The sequence below is a fragment of the Panthera uncia genome, chromosome B1 (genome assembly GCF_023721935.1).
Source record: "Panthera uncia isolate 11264 chromosome B1, Puncia_PCG_1.0, whole genome shotgun sequence".
NCBI lineage: Eukaryota > Metazoa > Chordata > Mammalia > Carnivora > Felidae > Panthera > Panthera uncia.
Window position 1 is genome coordinate 85,571,373 of NC_064811.1, and position 25,094 is coordinate 85,596,466.

Sequence of the window (25,094 nt, forward strand, 5' to 3'; positions counted from 1 at the left end):
GCAGTCTAATAGAAACCTTAAGAAAAAAAATCATAAAGGCAGAATAAAAAGCAGAAACAAGAAAAAACTTTACCCTGTCTAGGAGTATGAATGAAATATGAGTAGAGAAGAGAAGAGGGGGAAAAAATCTACCTTGAAGAATAAGTAAGTCATGATATTAAAATCAATGAAGCCAGGAAATTAAAGAAATACTGTTTATTGTTAATTTTCTTTCCTTTTTAAAAATGTTTACTTACTTATTTTGTGTGTGTGTGTGTGTGAGAGGGAGAGAGAGAGAACATGAGCAGGTGAGGGACAGAGACGGAGAGAGGGAGAGAGAATCCCAAGTAGGCTTAGGGCTGTCAGCACAGAGCTCGACCTGGGTGTCCATCTCATGAACTGTGAGATCATGGTCTGAGCCTAAGAGTCAGATGCTTAACCACATAACCAACTGAGATCCCCCAGGCACCCCTTTTTTAGTTTTCTTATGTAAAATTAACAAATCTGTAAAAAGGTGACAGACATCACCTATAATGTGAAAGGTGACAGTACAAAATAATATCATGTGAAAATCTGACTGTCCTACTGAGTCCTTTATTATGACATGTATCTCTACCCTTGTTAAAACACCCTTTCTCCTAGACAGTGCCAATGTCATCAGCAGTCACCTTTCATCAATTTGCCAGAGATCTAAAATTCAATTGTGAAGAATCTATGAAAAAATTTATTTTTGGAAAACTAGTGTCAAAATGTGCTGTAAATGTAATCACTTGATGCAAACTTCATTAACATCTTTTCATGATTCATAAGAATTGCTTAAAACTATCTGAGTAAAAGATTTTTTACTCTACATGAAAATTTATATTCAGTTTCTATGAAGGACACTTTTTGACAATTTTATTATTATTGGTGTAGCCATGAGATAGAAACTTATATTTCACATTTTAGCCCATTGTAGCAAAGACTGACTGGATGTTATTAATCCCGCTTCCTGCTCCTGGCACACAGAAAGACTTCATTTCCCAGACTCCCTGGCAATCATGGGAGGGCTCTGTTCCTAGGTTCTGTTGCAACAACATGGGTAGAAGAAATCTATACCTCTTCTAGGACCAATCAAGAGTCCCTCTCACTCTTTGCTCCCTGCAGACTAAGGTAAAAAAACCTTTTTTTTTTTTAATAAAAAAATTTTTTAATGTGTATCTATTTTTGAGACAGAGAGAGACAGAGCTTGAGCAGGATAGGGGCAGAGAGAGAGGGAGACACAGAATCTGAAACAGGCTCCAGGCTCTGTCAGCACAGAGCCCAACACGGGGGTGGAACCCATGAACCGCAGGATCGTGACCTGAGATGAAGTCGGATGGTTAACCAACTGAGCCACCCAGGCACCCCAGGTAAAGAAACCTTTAGATAAGTTTTAAGAAAGCCTAGAAAACAGCAGTGCCTTAGATGACAAGAGCCATGATCCTTTAATAACCATACAAAAGCCCACACATCAAATATCCAAACTGTATTATGATATAGAAAGAAAAACTTAATTTTGCTAAGTTACTGAGAGGTGGGGGTTGTTTTTAAGACAGTGAGCAGGGGCGCCTGGGTGGCTCAGTCGGTTGGACGTCCCACTTTGGCTCAGGTCATGATCTCGCGGTCTGTGAGTTCCAGCCCCGCGTGGGGCTCTGTGCTGACAGCTCAGAGCCTGGAGCCTGTTTCGGATTCTGTGTCTCCCTCTCTCTCTGACCTTCCCCCGTTCATGCTCTGTCTCTCTCCATCTCAAAAATGAATAAATGTTAAAAAAAAAAAATTAAAAAAAAAAAAAAAAGACAGTGAGCATTAATCACTCTCCCAGATACCAAACTTGCTCTGCAAAGGTTTTCTGTTGACATTATTGATTGTATATTTAAGTGGTAGGTTTGGTAGTTTGAGGAACATTTTGTGCTATTGTTCCTTTCTGGAGTTTGGTAAGTTTTATTATTGAGACCAAAAGAAATAACCAAAAAAAAAAAAAAAAAATAGATGGGTTGCTCACAATACATTATTAACTGAACTACCTTCTAATCAACCGAGGACTGTCAACTTTGCATACTTGTTCCTCCTGGATATCACTGCTCTGAACTGTATCAGACTTAACTGTTCTCAAATATGTTGCTTCGTTCAGTTCACAACTAAGTGATGATGATTCTCCCTGATTTTTCATCAAAGCTGATAGGTTTACAAAATAGAGAAAACTACTTCACTTCTTTCTTTTTTTTTTTTTGGATGGTCAAATACTGCAAAAAAGAAGTATAGATGTTTTTGAATTGAAATGAACTTTAAAGACTTTACAACCATCACACTTTTCAGACAAGTGGACTATGCTTTAAGAAAGGTTAAGGGATTTGTATAAGGACCCAGAGCTGGTTGGCAGCAGAGCTGAGAATCTCTACTATAATCTCCTGAATCACATCAATCACATTCTTACCTGCAACTGTTTCTTAACAGCAATGTCAATCATGGGACTTCCAATACCCACAATCCATTCTAAGGGAGACTGGCCAGCCCACAGACAAACCTTGTTCAACCTGACTCACTGGAACTACCACTCCTTCCTATGTGTCTCAGGTGAGTGGTCTAAGAGTAGTCCCAACACAAGAACAGCCAATCCATATACTGACCTATAATCCAGGTTGAGATTTGGTATAGAAAGATAAACTGGGTCATGCCCTTTGGAAACTGAAAAGGAAAACACAGAGAGCCTCAACCAGTCAGCAAAAGGTTCTGATATTAAAAATACGTATTTAGAGAGACTAATGTAAGTCAGAGCCATATACGATCACCACAAGGCCAAGTTATAAGGGGCAATGTATACAGAGATAATGGGAATTACACCAGAGGGAGATGCTAGAACCAGGGACTTGCCAGAGCTCCCTTTGATCTGACCTACCTTGAACCATTCCAGAGCCAGCCAGTAAATTCTCTGTATCTTACAGTGATCCAGATGAGAAACTGTTTCTACAACTGAAAAAAAAAATTGTATATGAAAGAGAAACACTTAAACGTATTCTTCAACTTCATGTTTGTGAGAAAATACATTATTCTATGTGGAAATAAGTCACAAAATATCAACATAAGCGTTTAAAATTGTACATATATTTTTATTAATTTTTTGATGTTTATTTTTGAGAGAGAGAAAGAGTATGAGTTAGGGAGGGGCAGAGAGAGGGGGAGACACAGAATCCAAAGCAAACTCCAGGCTCTGAGCTGTTAGCACAGAGCCCGAACATGGGGCTCAAACTCACAGACCATGAGATCATGACCTGAGCCAAAGTCAGGCACCCCTAAAATTTTATATTTAATGTGTATCATAAATGCAAGCAGAATTGAAGGGCATACAAATCGAGACTAAATATTTACTATAATTATATCATAAAATGATAAAAAACACTTTATAAAAAGAATATACATTTTGATGAGAAAAACACTAATGCTCCAATGGGATAATATGGAAAGATAATGGACTAAAAGTTCAAAAGAGAAGATGTAGAAATAACTGACTAGCATATGACAATATGTTTAACTTCACTAATAAGGAAATAAGAAATGTCAATTATGAAACATTTTAAAATATTAAATTAGCAAATATTTATCAAATGGTAATAATATGCTGATAGTGCTTTAGTGAGTAATGTAATATAACACACTACCAATGTATTTGTAAATTGATAGAATCATTCTGGAGGGCAGTTAGGCAGTACACATCTAAAGACTTCAAAATGTTTATTCACACTGACCCAATAATCCTTATTATATAATATATGTAAATAAATGGTCAGAAATATAAGCATATATTTATGTTAAAATTACATTGGCAATTATCATACTTTATTGTAATTATTTTTATAAACTATCTTCCTCATTTATTTGTTTTGGTACCTCCAAAGCCCAGCAAAGGCATTTGATAAAATGCATAAAGGCATTTTGATAAAAATGTGAATGAACAAATTAATAAAGGAAAAATGATATTCACTATAGTATTATTTGAAACAACAAAGGATTAGAAAAAAAAGGATCTAATGAATAGTCAAATAAATTATAATATATAAAAATAATTGGATTTACTGTATAAACACTAACATTGTGAGGTTCTATTTTTTAAAAAAATATTTATTTACTTATTTTGAGAGAGAGCACATGTGCGCAAGTGGGGGAGGAGCAGAGAAAGAGGGAGAGAAAGAGAATACCAAGCAGGCTCCACACTGGCAGCACAGAGCCCTACACAGGGCTTGATCTCATGAACTGTGAGATCATGACCTGATCCAAAACCAAGAGTCAGATACTTAACCAATGGAGCCACCCAGGCACCCCAAAATTATAAGGTTCTTAATAATGTAAGAAATTGTTTAAAAGTGTAGTAAAAAATAGAACATAGCACTGTATATATCATGTGTTCTCAACTATGCTAAAATATGCATGTATACATGAAGATGAAAAGAAATGCACTAATACATACATATTGGTCAAATTTGGTCAGATATTATATGTGGTCAAATTTGAGAGGTTTCTGACTTTTGCTTTCTTTATGCTTGTCAATATTTTCCACTTTTTAACGCTACTCTGTATTACTTTCTTAATTATAACATAGCATTAAAATGTATAAATTAAATGTATTCATTTATTCATTCATTTATTTATTTTTGTAGTTTCAAGTTTTTTATTTAAATTCCAGTTAGTTAATATATAGTGTAATATTAGTTTCAGGTGTCAAATTTAGTGATTCATCACTTACATACAACACCCAGAGCTCATCACAACAAGTATACTCCTTAATACCCAACACCTATTTAACGCATTCACACACCCATCTCCCCTCTAGCAACACTCAGTTTGTTCTCTATAGTTAATAGTCTCTTTTATTGTTTGCTCTCTCTCCCTCCCCTTCATGTTCATTTGTTTTGTTTCGTAAATTCCACATAGGAGTGAAATCATATGGTATTTGTCTGTCTCTGACTTATTTTATTTAGCATAATAATCTCTAGCTCCATCCACATCATTGCAAATAGCAATATTTCATTCTTTTTTATGGCTGGGTAATATTCCAGTGTGTGTGTGTGTGTGTGTGTGTGTGTGTGTGTGTGTGTGTATGCATATGCACAACTTTTTTATCCATTCATTAGTCAATGAACTTTTGGCTATTGTTGATAAAATCAGGTGTATGTATCCTTTTGTATCAGTATTTTTGTATCTTTTGGATAAATATCTAGTAGTGCAATTGCTGAATCCTAGGGTAGTTCTATTTTTAACTTTTGAGGAATCTCCATACTATTTTCCAGAGAGGCTGCACCAGTTTGCATTCCCACCATCAGTGCAAGAGGGTTCCACTTCCTCACATGACCACCAATATCTTTTGTTTCCTGTGTTAATTTTAGCCATTCTTACTGGTATGAGGTAGTTTGTCACTGTAGTTTTGATTTTATTTCCCTGATAACAAGCAATGTTGAGCATCTTTTCATGTGTCTGTTAGCCATCTGAATGTCTTCTTTGGAAAAATGTCTATTCATTTCTTCTACCTATTTTTTAACTGGGTTATTTGTCTTTTGGGTGTTGAGTTTGCTAAGTTCTTTATATATTTTGGATACTAATCCTTTATCCAATATGTTATTTACAAATATCTTCTCCCATTCCAAAGGTTGCCTTTTAGTTTTGTTGATTGCTTCCTTCATTGTACAGAAGCCTTAAATTCTAACGAAGTCCCAATAGTTCATTTTTGCTTTTGTTTCCCTCATCTCAGGAGACGTATCTAGTAAGAAGTTGCCACAACCGTTGTCAAAGAGGTTACTGCCTGTGTTCTCCTCTATGATTTTGATAGTTTCCTGTTTCACATGTAAGTCTTTCATCAATTTTGAATTATTTTTGTGTATAGTGTAAGGATGTGGTCCAGTTTCATTCTTCTGCATGTTTCTGTCCAGTTTTCTCAACACCAGCCTTTTTTCCATTGGATATTCTTTCCTGCTGTGTCAAAGATTAGTTGACCATATAGTTATGGATCTATTTCTAAGTTTTCTATTCTGTTACACTGATCTATGTGTCTATTTATGTACCAGTACCATACTGTCTTGATCACTACAGCTTTGTAACATAACTTGAAGTCCAAAATTGTAATCCCTCCAGCTTTGCTTTTCTTTTTCAGTATTTCTTTGGCTATTTAGGGTCTTTTATAGTTCCATACAAATTTTAAGATTGGTTTGTTCTGGCTCTGTGAAAAATGCTGGTGGTATTTTGATAGGCATTGCATTAAATGTATAGATTGCTTTGGATAGTATCGACATTTTAACAGCATTTGTTCTTCCAATCTACAAGCATAGAATGTTTTTCCATTTCTTTCTGTCATCTTCAATTTCTTTCATAAGTATTTTACAGTTTTCAGGGTACAAGTCTTTTACCTTTTTGGTTAGGTTTATTCCAAAGTGTCTTATGGTTTTTCATGCAGTTGTGAATGGGATCGAGTCCTTGATTTCTCTTTCTCACCATCGGTGAATAGAAGTACACAGATTTCTGTAGGTTGATTTTGTAACTAGAATCCAACAGCACATTAAAAGAATCATTCAGCATGATCAAGTGGGATTTATTCCTGGGTTGCAGGGTGGTTCAGTATTCAAAAATCAATTAATATTGATACACCATATTTATTTAATAAAAGAAAGAATAAGAACCACATGATCCTTTCAATAGATGTAGAAAAAGCAATCGATGAAGTATAGCATCCATTCTTGATAAAAACCCTCAACAAAGTAGTGATAGAGGGAACATACCTCAACATCATAAAGGCCCTTTACAAAAACAAAACAAAACAAAACAAATCAACAACAACAACAACAAAACACAGCTAATATCATCCTCAATGGGGAAAAACTGAGAGCTTCTCCTCTAGTCAGGAACAAGATAGGGATGTCCACTCTCACATAATCCTAGCCTCAGAAATCAGACAACAAAAAGAAATAAAAGGCAGCGAGATCACCAAGGAACAAGTCAAACTTTCACTATTTGCAGATGACATGATAATCTACATAGAAAACCCAAAAGACTCTAACCAAAAAATTGCTAGAGTTCATATAATAATTCAGTAAAGGCACAGCATTAAAATTTATAAGAAGACTGCCTGTAGGGCTGTGCCAGGTCTATTCAACCAATTTAACAGAATGATCAGAATTGGATTCTGAATATCTGATAAGGGATAATTGATGATGATGGTCATTAAAATCCTTTTTTTTTTTTTACATGCTCAAAATGACAGGCAAAAAAAAATCCAGGGACTTTCAGCATAGAGGAAAAAATGACATTATCAGGTGATACTTGAAAATAGCTTTTTGAGTAGTGTTAAAGGGTTGAATGATAAAGGGTAAGAATGGTGGTATTATCATCATCATTATCATCATCATCATCATCATCATTACTATTTAGAGAAAGAGAACATGAGTGAGTGAGAGAGGCAGAGGAAGAGAGAGAAAGAATCCCAAACAGGACTGACACTCACCACGGAGCCCCATGTGGGGCTCAATCCCACAACCCTGGGAACATGACCCAAGCTGAAATCAAGAGCCAGATGCTCAACCAACTGAGCCACCCAGGCATCCCATGATGGCTTTCTTATTTAATGAGATATAATATATAAAGCACATGAACAAGTGTCTAGTACATAACATGCATTCAATATATATCAATTATCTTTTCTTATTTTGCTCTTGCTAATCAATTCAGTTCCAGTCTAACCCAGAACTCTCACTGGTTTCATTGACCTCTTCCCAATGTCTCCCACCCTTCCACCCTCAGACACTGAGTCCTGTAGCAAGATATATAGAAGGCAGTGACAGATCTATTCAAACAATTTGACAGAATGTTCAGAATTGCACTCTCTATGAATATTTGATGATTCTAATTGATAATGATAATCACTAAAAGGGCCCCCCCTTTTTTTGGTATGTGTATTAATATGCTCAAAACAACAGACAGAAATACTCCAGAAACTTTCATCACAAAGTGATACACAAATACCCTTCCAGAACCACGCACCAGAAATCCTAGAAGAGGATTGGTTAGCATCATGGAGCTCAGATTTGGATCCTGGACATTATCCTTCAATGTAGTACCTCTGTGGGCACCAGTGTGTCCCTTACCATTATGTGCGCATCCTTTTGTAAATCAGCTGCTGCTCACAGTGGTTACTACTGCTTGCTACCCAGCTTTTTAGTAATGCCGGTATGACATGTCATTCCAATTACTCCATCCCTACATTTGACTGCACTATTTCGGCATGATCTGTTTTTGTGTTTCCAAGGTGTCATATTCTGTGCTTACACATCTACTCACAGATTTACAGTTAGTTGAATGTACCATTACTTTTCTTCTGTTGTGCATCAGACATTCTATGTGACTGTCCATAGATAATTATAATCTCCATTTGGATAGCTGTCTTTTAGAAATAAAATAAGCCTTATTTCTAATAACACACTGGTGGAGAAGGGAGTCATGATTAATCACACAGATGTCTCAAATATTATTCAACATGCCAGTGGTATTTGATGCCATCTGGGTCTATTCACCCAATTTGGAGCATGTAACTACAGCCAGTTGCCTTACCTTGCTTCATCATTCTAAGCTGCACCTCTTTACTGAAATTCAGTAGCAAATGACAAATGTTTAACTGAATGAAAACAAAAAGTACTTTTTTATATATTTTTTATCACGGATGACATTGTCATAATGCCACTTCTATCTACTTTCCATTTTATCTGCCTGTCCCCCATGAATTTGACTGTTGATGCTGTTACTTGTATACCTTTGTATTGATCAACATACAAATTTATGTCTTTCTTACAATATTTTAGGCACAGTAAGTTGTCTTTTTGGCAAACAGTAAATGTTATTGTTTTAAAATCAAGATAAAAGTCTCAAAGTTTCTCCTGAGGGCTTAGCATCCACTGTAGTGCTTATCCTTTTGTTTCTCTCTGTGGGTTCCTCTATTCTCTTCCAATCCCACAGCTCTTATTACCTGGCTTGAGAAGTTGAAGTGACATTACTGAGATCGTAGGGTTAGAAGAAATGCCAGTGCCCAATTGCATACTTCTTTCTTAGTATAAGAGACCAGGATATATATCCCCTATGGACCCACTTCATCAACTCACAGAATACTTCAGTTTCTTATCTCTAAACCTGTAACCCCAAGTTAACTGTATCCTAAATTCTTGCCAGTTTTCCAAATAAAGATACTCCAAAGGGAGTCTACAGACAAAGGAGCAATGCCTCTGAAGCCAAGAAGAAGAAAGGAGCACTCTCCTAGCAGTCATATCATCAAGAGCTTCCAATCTATTAAGAGTGGTAGGTGTCACTGTCAAATTCCCTCACATACACGGAAAACTTTCAGATGTGGCTGGATCATGATACATACAATATCCTCTACTAGGAGAATCATTCCCTGGCAATATATCTTTAGGGTGGGTATTATTTTGTATGTAAAGCATGATTCGTGAGTATCCTCAACATAAAACTTTTACTAAGTCAAAGCTTAAACAACTAATATGTAGGCATATTCTGCTCTCCCTGTCACATTTTTCAGATGTTGTTATAACTCCCTGAGCATAAGAATTGCTTCCCCTAGGGTGAGTTCTGGGAGGGGTATCTATTTACTGATACACTGTAGCTTGTGTCAGAAAATTGGACTTTTGGTAGATTATATTTAAATAGCCACCGCCTGCTGAAAATTTAACATCCAAGCAATTGAGTGGTCTGTGGTCAAGGCTTTAGAAAAGTGAATGGGGGCCTTGAAGAGACACAAGCCACTCAGTCAATAAATAAAGCCCCCAAAAGCTGAACAGGAGACAGCTGGCACTTTGTCATTCTGTTTTGATGGTGGTTTCATTAGATTTAGGAAAATGCCTACTTGACTTAAGCTTTTGTTGCTGAGAACTGAACGAAAGCGGTGGACACGGTATATTTACTTTGTGCTAAATGAGTACGTTTGGTGGCATACCTGATTCTGTACCAATAACCACTATGTGTACCCAGATGCAAAAATGAGTAGCTAGGTTCATAGATTAATGATAAATATGTGTAGAGAAATTAGTACCCTAGTTAGACAATCAATCCATACATGGTTTTCTTCTAACAGTTGGAATTCCTGCAAGCATGTTTCCTTGAGTTTCTATTGAAAATAATTTAGCTTTCCAATTTGCTTTTCTCACAAGTCAGAGAAAATTTACCTTGCTAAGAAAATCATACTTAAGATGATAAAGAAATACAGTGTACAGAGTAATTGAATAATCATTTATTCCTAAAAGGAGAGGGCATTTCTAAATAGGATCAGATCAATACACCTTTTAACCAAGCATTATATTTATAATATTAAGGATATGAATATGCATGAAAGCTATAGGTACCCAAAGATTGTCCACAGTTGCTAATATGTTTTGACAGGACTGCAATTTTGTCATTCCTTGACAAGAGTTGGGGGCGGTCATGAAATACAAACTGTGGGCTGGCTATTTTATATGCTGTAAAAAGATAAATTGAAAGAAAAACAATCTCATTGAATCATGATCAAAAAGCATAGATCAAGGGTATTTAGTCCTTAGAAATGTGCTAGTTCTCAAAAATTCTTAAAAAAACTTAAAGTAAAGCTATTCTAAAAAAAAACTAATTCTAATTATTCATATGAATTATTCATATGAAAGGAGAAGAATTAATACTTAAGGTGAATTGTAACAGCTAGTAGATATGCATAATTATGTGTCTATCATATTGACTTCTATATGCTCTTACAAATGCAGATAAGAACATGTAGAGTTTGTTTCTTTTGCTGAATAATGTTGATTACATACTGATATTTTAAAATCATTTTACTTTCATATTGAACATCAATGTAATTTCTTTTTACCTTTTCTATCATAAAACACATAAAACTGAAACAGCCTACAATGCATATAATATATATACAATATGAGTACAGTTGAGAACATTCCTGAGTTATGTAATGGTTAAAAGATGGAAATACTCTTTTATCAAATCTCTTTTTTCCCTCTCCCTCTGAAGTAATCAGAAAGCTTATCACTTGTCAAAATAAACATGTAAGGTTGGAAAGGGCAACAATGAAAAGTGGTATACATTTCGTTTTCTGGACTAAACAACTTTAAAGGCATACTTAAATTCTTGGCCATTATTCAATTCACCTTGGTATTGACTTATCCTCGTATAAAAGGACATGATTGACAGTTGCACAATTGTGTAAAAACATTAAAACCACTACTATTCCTAATGGCTAATTTAGAGCCTTGCATTTGTCAGGCACTGTGTTAAATACTATGCACACATGTCCTCAGTTATTCAACTAAACACATGACGAGGGGTTACTGTTATTATCCCCAGTTTGTAAATACAGATATTTAAAATAAAAAGTCTAAAAAACTAGCACAATGCTGCTTGACAGAATCTAGTTAGAAATTCACAGTCTGAGGATCATATTAACTACTGTTCCATCATATGGTAGATATAATGTGCTGTAGATACAATATTTAAATGTAAATAAGTATTCACCTAAGAAATAAGCCACATTGAACTTGTTTCTGGACATAATGAAATTAAGAATACTGAGATCTAGAATCATAGAATTTTAGAATATAAGGGGCTGGAGAGGTAACCAAATCTAACAAAGTTTTAGTGATTCTGTCATGGGTCAGACATTGCCCTACACATGGTGGATATACCCTTTGAACCACACAAGGTTGAAATGCATAGGTCCATTTATATGTGGGGTTTTTTTCGACAGCTACAGTATAGGACCATACATTTTTTTCTCTTACTTTTGATTTTCTTAATAACATTTTCTTTAGCTTACTTTAGTATAAGAATATAGTGTATAATACATATAATATAGAAAAAAAATGTTCACGATGTATGTTATTGGTAAGGCTCCTGGTCAACAATAAGCTATTAGTAGTTAAGTTTTGAGGGAGTCAAAAGTTATACATGAATTTTTGACTTCATGGCGGGGGGGGGGGGGGTGTCCCTAACCTCTATGTTGTTCGAGCATCAACTGTAGTAGTGATTTAAACAAAGTTCTGCTATCATGAATCTAATGCTACAGTTAGAAAACACAAAAATAAATAGCATGGATGATTTCAAAGAGTGATAAGGGTTATAGGGAAAAATAAAGATATATTACAAAGACAAGAGAAATTTCCCTTAGTGTGAGTAGCAAGGTACAGTCTCTCTTAGAATGTGGCATTTGGGTTGATGCTGAATAGCAAGAAGGAGTCAGTGATGGGGAGTCTGAGGGGGCTGAGTGTTCCTTCAGGGGCAATAGCCAATGCAAAGTTCTGAAGCTGGGAAGGAGTGTTGGCAGGCTCCTAGAGAAGATTGATGGCCAGTATGACTGGAACACACGGAGCAGCAGGAAAGAGGATAGATAGGCAGGGACTGGATCATTCAGGGCCTTGTAGGCAATGAAAAGGAACTTGGATTTTATGCTAAGTAAGAGAACACTAGAGAGAGGCAGGGTATGCACAACCTGATTTAGGTTTTAAAAATGATCTCTCTGGCTGCTCTGTAGAGGATGGATTGGAGAGGCATAAAAAAAAAAAAAAAAAAAAAGTGGAAGCAGGGAGACCAGATGGTGGATTAGTGAAGCACTTGGTGTGAGGGATGATGGTGCCTTGGACCAGAAAAGAGAAGTGGAAAGATCAGAATATGATGTAGAAGTAGAGTCAATAAGATTTGCTTCTTTACATTGAGTTACAGTAATCTCCACGTAATCTTTACCTACTGACTTGGCCTGGCCCTCTAAGGAAATGCAGATTAAATTCAATCCCTTCCGGCATTGAAAAGCAGCACGTGTGACTTCTCTGAAATCTCATTTCCGTACTGAAGAGCCCTACTTCCCTCCAACTGTCCTCTGCTATCTTTTTAACACTCCTGAATATCCTGGACATTTGTACTGGTTACCTTTTTTGTTTGACAATGTCCCCTTTAAAAAGTGGTGCCAGCACTGACTGAAGCACTTCATTGTTCCCCGACCCCTGCAAAGGACAGTGGGGCTACTGGGTCCTGGTGTACTGCATTTCTTTTAACAGAGGCTAATGCACGTGAATTACACGTTTAGTGGAGAAAAGAGGTGGGGGATATAGTTTGAAGGGTCAGAACCAGGATTATCACTTGTCATCCTATTGTTGCAGAATATCTGTGAAAGTGATTCCCTCTGGTAAAGGGAAGCAGAGCTGGGGAGATGATGGCTTTCTCAGCAGATGACCATCTTAAGAGAAGGTGCTAAACTGATAATTAAATAAAGCTGCTTCTAAAAAGATGTGCTGGCTGTGGGGGTGCAGTGAGGAGAGCAGATAGCGAAGCAGGACAGGAGGGAGAGAAAGCAAATCAAGATTAATAATGAGGAAGCACTCTGAGGTTTTCTGTTCAAGGAATAGGGTGAGTGAAGTGGAAAATTCAGGTGAACAGAAAACAATTACTTTCAGTTGAAAGCAAACGCAAACATGATTTTTGGAGTAAAGTTCTCTGGGCTCTTTAATGACCTTAATTGGTTTGACTCCTTGTTTTGCGTCAGTCACAAATAATACTCCGTGAACCAAATTTTAATCAATCACTACAAAAGCAGTGTCTTAACTATGATTTAGCTAATTTGTTTCCTTATCAGTTATTTCTGTACCATGGTTCCACAGGACATACAATAAGTCTATTAACTCTGCAACGGTCTTAGGATGTGAGAATTTGTGGCATATTAAAACTGTCTCCTAAATGCCAGATCTGATTTTCCATCTTTGTTACATTTCGTTTTTATTACTCCATGCAGAATATCACCCTATTCTGTGAATGAGCATCTGAAATTCGGAAAAGACCATGAGATGGTGCAGAGGGACATGTTGAAGAAGAAATTAACTTAATCCCTAAGAGGAAATGTGCCATTATGAATGGCATTCCATTTATCCTCCTCATTCAAGAAAGGGGTCATTATGCACACTATTCTCTTTTCAATAAGAAAACAATAAAATCATAATAGTTGGTATTTAACTCTCATCTTTCTGATAATTTTTGCTGCAAATGTTGAGTTGCTGTTAGAAATAAATAGGAAAGCCCTGAGCAGGACCTCCACAACAGTCTTTTTGAGACCAAATAATTCTTTGATATTAGAGAACATAATCCAGGAACCAAAACAAATATATCATTAACAAGAACAATAACTGCAAAATCTCATTTTTCTATTTTCTAGGATTAGTAAGAATTTTATAGCAATTAATGCATTCATTTTTACAGCTTCCTGAAGAATAAATTTGAACAAAAAATAATTATAAAGGCTTGCATCTTTGCATCTATTAAGACTTTACTATGTGCTAATGCCCATGCTTACTTAATGGGTTGCCTTGATGCTTTACAAACCACCATAATTCATCCTTGCCAACAGACCTAAAGAAGCAGTATTTCAAAGCTTTTATAGCACAAAATCATCATCTAAAAATTTTTTTTAAAGTTTTTAACGTTTATTCATTTTTGAGACAGGACAGACAGAACAGGAGCAGGGGAGGGGTAGAGAGAAAGGTAGGGGCAGCGAAAGAGGGAGACACAGAATAGGAAGCAGGCTTCAGGCTCTGAACTGTCAGTACAGAGCCTGATGCGGGGCTTGAACTCACAAGTTGTGAGATCATGACCTGAGCTGAAGTCGGATGCTTAAGCAACTGAGCTACCCAGGTGCCCCTCATCATCTAAATTTCTTAACAGGATACCCAAGTACCACACTTCATTGTACTTTTTAAGCAATCTATGGCATCTATGTGTTAATACCAACAGCTTCACCATGCCACATCAATTCAATGTCTATATGGCAATTTGCATTTTGGCTAATGCCTTAAAGACGTGTGAGGCTGAAAATATGCTTATACAAGGAAAAAACACTGAATTTAATATAGCTAAATATTCAAAATATTTTTGGCAAAGCTTAGCACTGAAGATTTGGAGTATTATTGTACTATTAGAAATTAGTTGAGATTGGGGCGCCTGGGTGGCTCAGTCAGTTAAGTGTCCTACTTTAGCTCAGGTCATGATCTCACAGTTCATGAGTTCAAGCCCCGCATCAGGCTCTCTGTTGATAGCTCAGAGCCTGGAGCCTGCTTCCATTTCTGTATCTCCCTCTTTCTCTGGCCCTCCCTTACTCCTCTCTCAAAAATGAATAAAGATTTTTAAAAAATTAAAAAACAAATACATTTAGTTAAGATTTACAAAATAAAGAGTATTTTGTAATACTCAAAGAATTTTGTTATTTAACTGAGACTGGGACCGTTTTTATTTAACCTTTTATGAATTAACTGGAGGGAGTTCATGAGTTATGGATAACACTAAGCTCTGCCAGTTAGAGAAAAGAGAAACTGATGAGAGTGTGGTGTAGCAAGATAACGTGATACCATGAGATGGCATAAAAGTGGCAATCAAGTTCCTGTGGGAGCAAGTGAAAAGCATGCATTTAGCTATCAGTTACATCCTTTAAAAATACTAGAACTGATTATCTTTGTGGAATATTTATCTAAGACATTGTAACAGTTGCTTCCATAACCAAAAATGTAAAAAAAAAAAAAAAAAAAAGTAAAGTCAAAGAGCAAACATTGTTTTACTCATTTAAATAAGACCTGTCCTTTACTGAAATGGCACATAAGGCAGTAGGTAACTATTGTTCTGCTAACATACATACATACATACATACATACATACATACATACATAAAATAGCAGTGTGTTAGAAGTAGAATACAGTTTCCAGTCTGGCCTCAATTGCTTCTTCTTTCATTCAATAAATCATTCATTTAGCCATTCATTCAAAACAAGATTTATTAAGTATTTATTATAAGTCAGACACTCCACTGGGTACAGGAAGGGATTGTGTAGATGATGAAATTACATTTCCTACCCTAAAAGATCTCATAATCTAATAGGGGAAATATACAAATAGCAAATGATTATAATGTGATACATTAACTGATTAAACATAAATTTCTGGAGCAAATGTAATGCATAAGAGATGAAAAGATTTCAGAGAAGGATAGGAGATATTTTGCTAACAGTTCAGTGTGGTCAAATGTAAGGTGCAGGAAGAATGGAAGAGTGGCAGTAAAATGAGATACAGCAGAGAGGAGTTAGATTACAAGCAACCAGCTGGACCAGGCTAAGGTATGTGCATGTTTGTTATAATATCTTTAAGGCAATTAAAAGTCATAGAAAAATTTAAAGAAAAATTGGCAAGTGGCAATTGTTAAATTCATATTTCAAACAGATCAATACAGTTATGGGGACTAAAGTAGATGATATTCAAATCAGGAGAAAAAAGGACAAATTAGGATACTACTGGAAAGATTAGGGTAAAAAATAAGGATTTTTTATGAAAATGAGAAGAAAATTGACAAGATTTGATTATTATTATTATTTGATTATTATTTGATTATTATTATTTGATTTGATTATTGGAATGGGAGATAAAGAAGAAGTCAAGAATGAGCCACATGTCTCCGTTGGGCAACTGGGTAGATTATGAAAATAATACTCACCCAATTAGGAAGAATGGGTTTATTTTAAATTATTTGAGGGCCTATTGATTTCAGAGTCTTTGTAGCCTCCAAAAGTACAATAAATATTTGAGTGCATACAAAAGCCTAGACATAAAAATAGGTATCTATGCTGCAGACAGAATTCTTAAAATGTATATCACAGTTATAGTCAGGAGTTTGAATAAGAATAAGACTTGGGCGCCTAGGTGGCTCAGTCCATTGAGTGTCCAACTTTGACTCAAGTCATGATCTCGCACTTTGTGGGTCTGAGCCCTGCATCTGGCTGTGTGCTGACAGCTCAGAGCCTGAAGACTGCTTTGGATTCTGCATCTCCCTCTCTCTCTCTGCTCCTCCCCAACTCACTCTCTGTCTCTGTCTCTCAAAAATGAATAAACATTAATGTTTTTTTAAATAAAAATGAGACTAGAAGATTGTCTAGTGATGGAATTTTGAGTGTCCTCAGCACTCTACCAACAATAACACTATATTACAGATACAAATGTGAATATGAACATATTTTTTCAATTTCACATTGAAATTTCATACAAAGTACTTCTCAGGTAATAGAATTAAAGTGATCAAAAACAGAAAGACCTATAGAAAATTCTCAAGTCTTTGAAAATTAAACAATACACTTCTACATAACTCATGTTATGTCAAAGAGGAAATCTCTACGGAAATTGGAAAATATTTTGAACTAGGGCACCTGGGTGGCTCAGTCAGTTGAATGGTCAACTCTTGGGTTTCAGCTCAGGTCATAATCCCACAGTTTATGAGATCAAGCCCCATGTCAGTGCCTGCACTGATGCCACACAGAGCCTGCTTAGGATTCTCTCTCTTCCCCTCCCCCACTCATGTGCACGCACACGCACACTCTCTCTCTCTCTCTCTCTCTCTCTCAAAATAAATAAATGAAGTTTTTAAAAATAAAATATTTCAAACTGACTGAAAATGAAAATACAACATAGCAAAATGTGTAGGATACAGCTAAAGCAATATTTACAGAGAAATTTATAGTGTTAAATGCTATATTAGTTAAGTAGAATGTTCTCCATCAATAACTTAGGTTTCCCCTTTAAGAAATTAGAAAAAGAAGAGCAAGATGAACACAAATTAAGCAGAAACAAGTAAATAATAAAAATAGTGGAAATCAATGAAATTAAAAACCAAAAATAGAAAAAAAGATAAAAATAGAAATTGGTACTTTGAAAAATCACTAAAATTGATAAACCTCTAACTAGACTAATAAATAGAGAGATGAAGAAAGAGAGGAAGGGAGGGAAGGAGAGAGAAAATACAAATTATAAATATCAGGAATAAAAGAGGTGATATCATTACAGACTCTAGAGACTGAACAGTATAATAAGAGAATACTGAAACAATCTGTATGTATACATTCAAAAACATAGATGAAATGGGCCAATTTCTTTAAAGACACGAACTACCAAATCTCACTTAAGAAGAATAAATAACCTGTATCTATTAAATTGAATTGGTAGTTAAAAATCTTCCAAAACAAGCAAGGCTCAGAATGTGTTTTCACTGTTGAATTCTATTACATATTTGGGGAACAAATTGAAACAATTCTGTACAATCTCTTCCAGAAAATAAAACAGGAGATAACAAGTCACAACTCATTTTATGAGGCAAGCATACCCTAATTCTAAAATTGGGCAGGCATTACAGGAAAAGAAAACTATAGATCAATATACCTTCTGAATGAAGACTCAAACATCATCAGCAAAATATTAGCAAATTAAATCCAATAAATATAAAAAAAAATAACAAATCAAGACCAAGTGGGTATGCTTTTCCAGAAATGCAAGCCTGGTACAATATTCAAAAATCAAACAACATAATTCACCGTATTAACAGACTAAATAAGAAAAACCATATGATCATCTTAATAGAGAAAAACTTGTTGATAAATTCCAAAATTCATTTGTGATAAAAGTCTCAGCAAACTAGGAATCAGAAAATTCCCCAACCTGTAAAAGGGTGTCTTGAAAAAAACAGAAGCTACCACGATAGATAAGGATGAAAAACTTAATGTATTCTCCTTAAGATCTAGAACACGGCAAGGAATGTCTTCACTTATCACTTCTATTCAATAACAGACTAGAAGTCTTACCTAATGCAATAAGGCAAGGACAAAAATGAACAACATACAGCCTGAAAAGATGAAATAAAATCTGTCTTTCTCAAAAATCTATACAAAACATACTAGCAAATGAGCTTAGTGAAGTTGCAGGATACAAGGTCAATATACAAAAATCAATTTTATTTTTGTAAGCTTGCAATGAGTTTGAAATTTTTAATTCCATTCACAATAGCACTGAAAAATAAAATATTTAGATATAAATCTAAAAACATAATCTGAATGTCTGTATGTTAAAAATTATATAATACTGATGAAATAAATAAATACAAATAAATGTATAGATATGCTATATTCATGTGTTAGAAGACTGAAAATTATTAATTCTCTCCAATTTAATCCATGGATTAAACACAGTATAAATTAAAATTCTAGCAGACTTTTTTTAGATGCCATGTTGATTCTAAAGGAACTAGAACAGCTGAACTATTCCGAAAAAGAACTAAACTCTAGGAATCACACTACCTAATTTCAGGACTTACCATAAAGTTACATTAATCAAAGAAGTGTGCTGTTGGTGAAAGATAGACATATAGATCAATGGAACAAAATAGCTTGGAAACAGGCCCTTACAAATACAATTGGTTTGTGACAAATATGTAAAGGCAATTCAGTGAAGTAAGTAAGTAAGTTTAGTCTTCTCAACAAATTGGTGCTAGAATAATTGAAAATCAACAGGCAATCTTGTATCTCATACCTTACATGAAAATTAATGCAAAACAGATCATTGACCCAGATGCAAATACAAAATAATAAAACGTCTAGAAGAAAATATAAGAAAAGATCTGAATGATTTTGGGTTTGTTGATGAGTTTTTAGATTCAACACCAAAAGCGCAATGTGTAAAAGAAATATTGATAAATTAAACTTTGTCTATATTGAAATTTTTTGCTCTGGTAAATACACAGTTAAAAGAATGAAAAGAAGAACCACTGACAAGGAGAAAACACTTGCAAATCACATTTCTGACGAAGAACTTGTATTCAGACTATAAAACAAATTCTCCAAACACAACAGTAATAAAACAAACAACCCAATAAAACAAATTGGCAAAAGATTCGAACAGGCACTTCACCAAAAAGAATATATGAATGGCAAATAAGCACATTAAGAGATAGTTAATTAGGTAAATGCAAATTAAAACTATGTGATACTACCCATTCTTCTTAAAAGGTGGGGGGGGGGCGGAATAGCACTACCAAGTTCTGACAAAGATGCAAAACATCTGGAGCTCTCATACATTGCTGATGGGAATTAAAAATAGTACAGCACTCCAGAAGATAGCTCGGCAGTTTCTCATAAACTTAAACATATATGTACCATATGAGCCAGCAATCTCACTTCTAGTTATTAGCTCAAAAGAAATGGAAACTGAGTTTCATGCCAAAACCTGTACATAGATATTTAGAGCAATTTCTTTTTTCATAATTATCCATATGTCCTTCAAATGGTAAATAAAAAAACAGAATGTGGTACATCCATACAATGGAATACCGATCAGCAATAAAAAAGGAACAAACATGTAGCATAAGTGGATCTTACATTTTACTAAATGAAAGAAACCAGATCCCAAAGACTATAAACAGCATGATGTCGCTTATATAATACTCCGGAAAAGCAAAAATATACACATAGAAAATAGGTAAGTTGGGAATAGGAAGGTACAGCACATTAATTATGAAGAAGCAACATGAGAGAATCTTGGGGGTGATGGAACTCTTCTGTAAGAAAATCTGTTGATGGATGTCTGACTCTATGTCTTTGTCCAAAACTCATGGAACTGTATACCAAAAAGAGTGAGTTTTATTATATGCGAATTTTAAAGATCAACTAGGATGTTGGGGGAACTCAAGAAGGAATGCCAACTGTAACAATGACATGAACTTTATTAAACATAAATTACATAGCCGCACTGAAAGATGTGGGAAAGAAAGTTGTCCTAAGAAACTTGGACAAAAACTATTTTGAGCAATACCATAAAGGCTAAAATAAAAGATCTGTGCAAAAACTATGGTGTAGTTGTTAAATATACCATTCACAAGAGTATGTTTAGAATTTATGTAATTAGAGTACTTGTATATTAGGCTTGAACAAATAAGTACATATTTTGAAGATGAGAGCCAGGTTGCTAATTGCCAAAGAAATAAATTACAAATAAAGAAAAAGAGAAGGATAGCATGAACACTGGAGTGCGGAAGTCACATCTATCAGTATGGAATCATGGATTTAAGACAGATCCATAGAGAGGCACAGAATACAGAGGTAGATGCTAGACAGTTAACAAAGATGTATGTCTACACCTGAGTTAGTATACATACATGTACTAGAAATAGCTCTATCCACTGAAAGGTATTAGAAGCAGTGGCAGCCCCATGGCATTGAGCACAACTGGTATCTGATTTCTTGGTTTCTAAATACTATTCTTCAACAAAAGCAACCAGAGGTCCTTGGAGAAGTGGTTGTTTCCAAGGATAGGGCAGGAAATATACAAGAGGAACCTGAAGCATTTGTGGTATTAGGAAGGTAAAAATTATTAGCAAATTAATGCAAAAAAATGTTTAAGAATGAGGGTGTATCCTCCCATTGGCTCCTATTGCTATAATCAGAACAACATTAGGGACAAAATAAATAATAATAGTATTGGATTATATCTCAGAAATAAAATGAATATCCATGAGTCCATGCTGATATAAATAAAAATGTGAATAAATGAGTTAAAAGGTATAATGTTTCCTTACAGAAGAACTATAATTAATAACTGAGGAGAATAGAAAGTCACCATTGGAACTGCATGGTAATAATTGATGCAGGCAGGATTCACCTGTGGATCCTAAAAGTAGTGATAAAAATTTAATCAGAAACAGGATATTTACAGATTCTCAAAGTATATTCCTCCAAATGTTTATTAATCACACAGGGGGAAAATAACAAGCTTACAGTAGAAATACTGGCATACACCACTTTAACCAAGTGGTCAAGATCAGCATCACAAGTCATGGATATCAACATCATTTACTTCCTGACTTGATGCACTGAGAAGGATAGATCACCCCTGTAGCATTCTTTCCAAAAATGCATAATCTTGATCTAATCATGAGAGCACATCTGACAAACATAAATAAAAGGATATTCTACATATATATCCACCAGTACCTTTTAAATATGTTAAAGTCATGAAAGACGAAGTCATCAGGTAGAAGAGACTAAGGAGACATAACTAATCACATTGTGGGATCCTGGATTGGATCCTGAAACAAAGGAGGACGTTTAAAGGACTAGTGAAATCTGAGTAAGATGTGTAGTCTAATTACTAGTATTATTCCAATGTTCATTTCTTAGCTTTGACAAACATATGATGATTCGGCATGATGTTACCCAGACTCTCCTTTAGTTATTAGATACAGGCATCCTCTGTCACACTTTTGCAACTCCTGTGTAAATCTAAAATTATCGCAAAATTAAAAATTAGGAGGAAGTACTATTGAGGACGTGGAATGATGGGAATCCATACACTGATAGTCATCAGCAGCATAAAATTAAATTGTTACAAATACTTTGAAAAATGATTTAACAGCTTCCTCTTAAAATAACCCTATAGATGCTGTATTTTGCAATAATTCCACTTCTAGGGATATACCTTGTCATACAGATTTGTATACATATGTGCTCCAAAAGATTTATACAATAATGTGCTTGGTAACATTATTAAATATAGCAAAAAGCTGGAAACAAGCCCAGTGTCCATCAATAGTAGAATGGTTATGGGGTGCCTGGGTGGCTCAGTTGGTTGAGTGTCTGACTTCAGCTCAGGTCATGATCTCATGGTTTGTGAATTTGAGCCCTGCGTCAGGCTCACTGCTGTCAGTGCAGAGCCTGCTTCAGATCTTCTGTCCCCTCCCATCACTCTGTCTCTCTGTCTCTCTGTCTCTCTCTCTCTCAAAAAAAAAAAAAGAATAAACATTTATTTTTTCAAAAAATGAGTAGAAAGGATACATTTTGGTATGTTCATACAGTGAAATACTACTACACAGCAATGGAAATGAATGTGTGGCTGTTACATGAGACAACATGGCTGAGTCTCATAAGGATAATGTTGAGTGGAAACAGCTAGACACAAAATAATATGCATTGCATGTTTTCATTTACATGAAATTCAAAATGAAGCAAACTAAGGTGTTACACATCAGTCTAGTGGCTCTCATAAAGGAGAAGGAAAGATCTCATGATTGGAAGAGGACACAACAGATGCTTCTGGGATACTGGTTATTTTTCACTTCTTGAGGTGGATAGTGGTACGCATGTATTCATTTTGCAAATTCATCAACCTGTACACATAAGGTCTGGTCTATATGCATGCATATTATACATTTTAATAAAAGTGAAGTTTTTTGTTTGTGTTTGTTTTTGTTTTAAGACAAAGGATTCTTTGGCTGCTCTGTTGTGAATAGAACCTTAGGGATGGTAGAGTGGGAGTAGGGTGATCAGTTAGGAGAGAATTACACCTTACAAAAAATAAAAATATTTCATTTACAAGTCTTTTTAAGGGAAAGATGAGATACTGGACCACAATAGCATCTAAACAATGAAAGGTGATCTCAAAGTGTTCTGAAGTCCTAATGTTCTTCAGGCGTGGGTTAAGATAGATGAATCCTTGTTAAGCATAAATGTTAAAATATCAAGAATAATTAATAAGGAAATAAAAATATATTTTATTCGGGCACCTGGGTGGCTCAGTTGGTTGAGTGTCTCACTTCGGCTCAGGTCATGATCTCACAGTCTGTGAGTTCAAACCCTGCATCAGGCTCACTCCTGTCAGTGCAGAGGCCTCTTCAGATCCTCTCCTCCCTCCTCTGCCCCTCTCCCACTCACATGTTTGCACTCACTCTCTCCTCCTCTCTCTCGAAAATAAACATTTTTTTAAAACATATATTATTATTCTAAAGAGGTAGAGGAGAAAAATGGAATGAGAAAACAAACCTTAATAAACCAAGGGGGAAAAAAAGCATTGAAAAGCAAGACAACAAGAAAACACAGAATAAGATAGTAGAAACATATCCAAATATCAGCAAACATAAAACTGGTTGAACTGACTTCCTTTCAAAGGAGAGAAGGATTTTCAGCGTGGGGAATAAATCTAGTCTTATGCTGTTTCCAAAGAGACACACCTAAAATGTAAGCTGTTAAAAGGTTGAAAGTAAAAGGATGCAAAAGAGATACTAAGGAAATATCAGCCCAAATAACACTATGGGATCTATTCCAATTTTATGCCAAAGAAAGAATTAGTAGAGATTAAAAAGGCGAGGGTTACACCTTGATAAAAGATTGAACATTAAGAAGACCAATGTATTCAAAACTTGGGGCTTATAAAATAGCTTAAAAATTGCGCACGTACACACACACACACACACACACACACACAACCAGAACCACAGAAAGAAGCAGATGCCTCACCACCATCGGGAGAGGTTTCAACACACCTCTCCATATTATTCTTAGGTAAAGCAACACAAAAACTTGTTGACAAAGAATACAACAAACTTGATTTGAGGACATATATAGAATCCTGGGTCTGTAACTGGAACATTCCCATTCTTTTCAGGCACACATGAACCATATTTTAAAGGTACAGGAGAGGCAAATACTAGATAATCCTCCACTAATTTCAAAGAATATAGATCATGTAGGATGTGGACTCTGCCTACAGTTGAATTGTTACAAACCAGAGCAAAGATATATTTTAAAATAAAAATAATACTTCTAAAAATTCATTGATCAAAGAAGAAATTATAACAAATAATAATTTTGAACTGAACAATGAAAATACTTTATATCAAACTTTGAGATGCAGTGCAAAGTAGAAACTTAAGGGAAATTTTAGTCTTAAATGTTCTGAATGCATGAGGCTAAAATAACTAGCAAAAAAACGATTTGAAATAGTACGTACAGTGTGATACAACTAAATCAGTTATGAGCAGAAGTCAGTGGGGAGGAAGCAGTAGGAGAAAAGGAAAGAGACTCGGGAGAGAAGGATTTTGCCATTATTTTTATTATTTGTGGAAAATACCGACTTTCTATAGAACGGCTGATTGCTGAAGAGAAGTTGCAGGTATGAAAGTGTCCCTGCCTTTAAAGGAGACTACACAAATAAAAATAAAACAGTGACGATTAGTCAGTAGGAGCAGAGAATTGTAAATAAAGCCTGAAGGGTCCTAGCTGAGTTGTAGTGTTTGGAACTTATAAGACAAGGCAGCCCTCACCTGCAGCCATCCAGACAGAAAACAATCAACTGCTTGTCCCCATGGATGAGTGCAGGGGGAAAAAAATGTGTGTCTTTACGGGAGATTCTACTTTCAGATAAAATAGAAGATAGGAGGAACCTTCTATGAAGAAGCTGGACAG

At 35.3% G+C, this 25,094-nt stretch overlaps 1 long non-coding RNA gene across 3 annotated transcripts in view; it reads left to right on the forward strand.

Moving 5' to 3' along the window:
• The first annotated feature begins 1,049 nt into the window (after nt 1-1,049).
• The window catches only part of LOC125922983 (uncharacterized), a 79,304-nt gene continuing 55,259 nt past the window's right edge, over nt 1,050-25,094 (forward strand). For 2 of the 3 annotated variants that reach the window (XR_007457854.1, XR_007457855.1), the window contains exon 1: nt 2,240-2,574. This is a non-coding gene — a long non-coding RNA (uncharacterized LOC125922983). Of the gene's footprint in view, nt 1,132-2,239; nt 2,575-25,094 lie in introns of those variants that run through there. The other variant, XR_007457853.1, reaches the window with a different exon arrangement.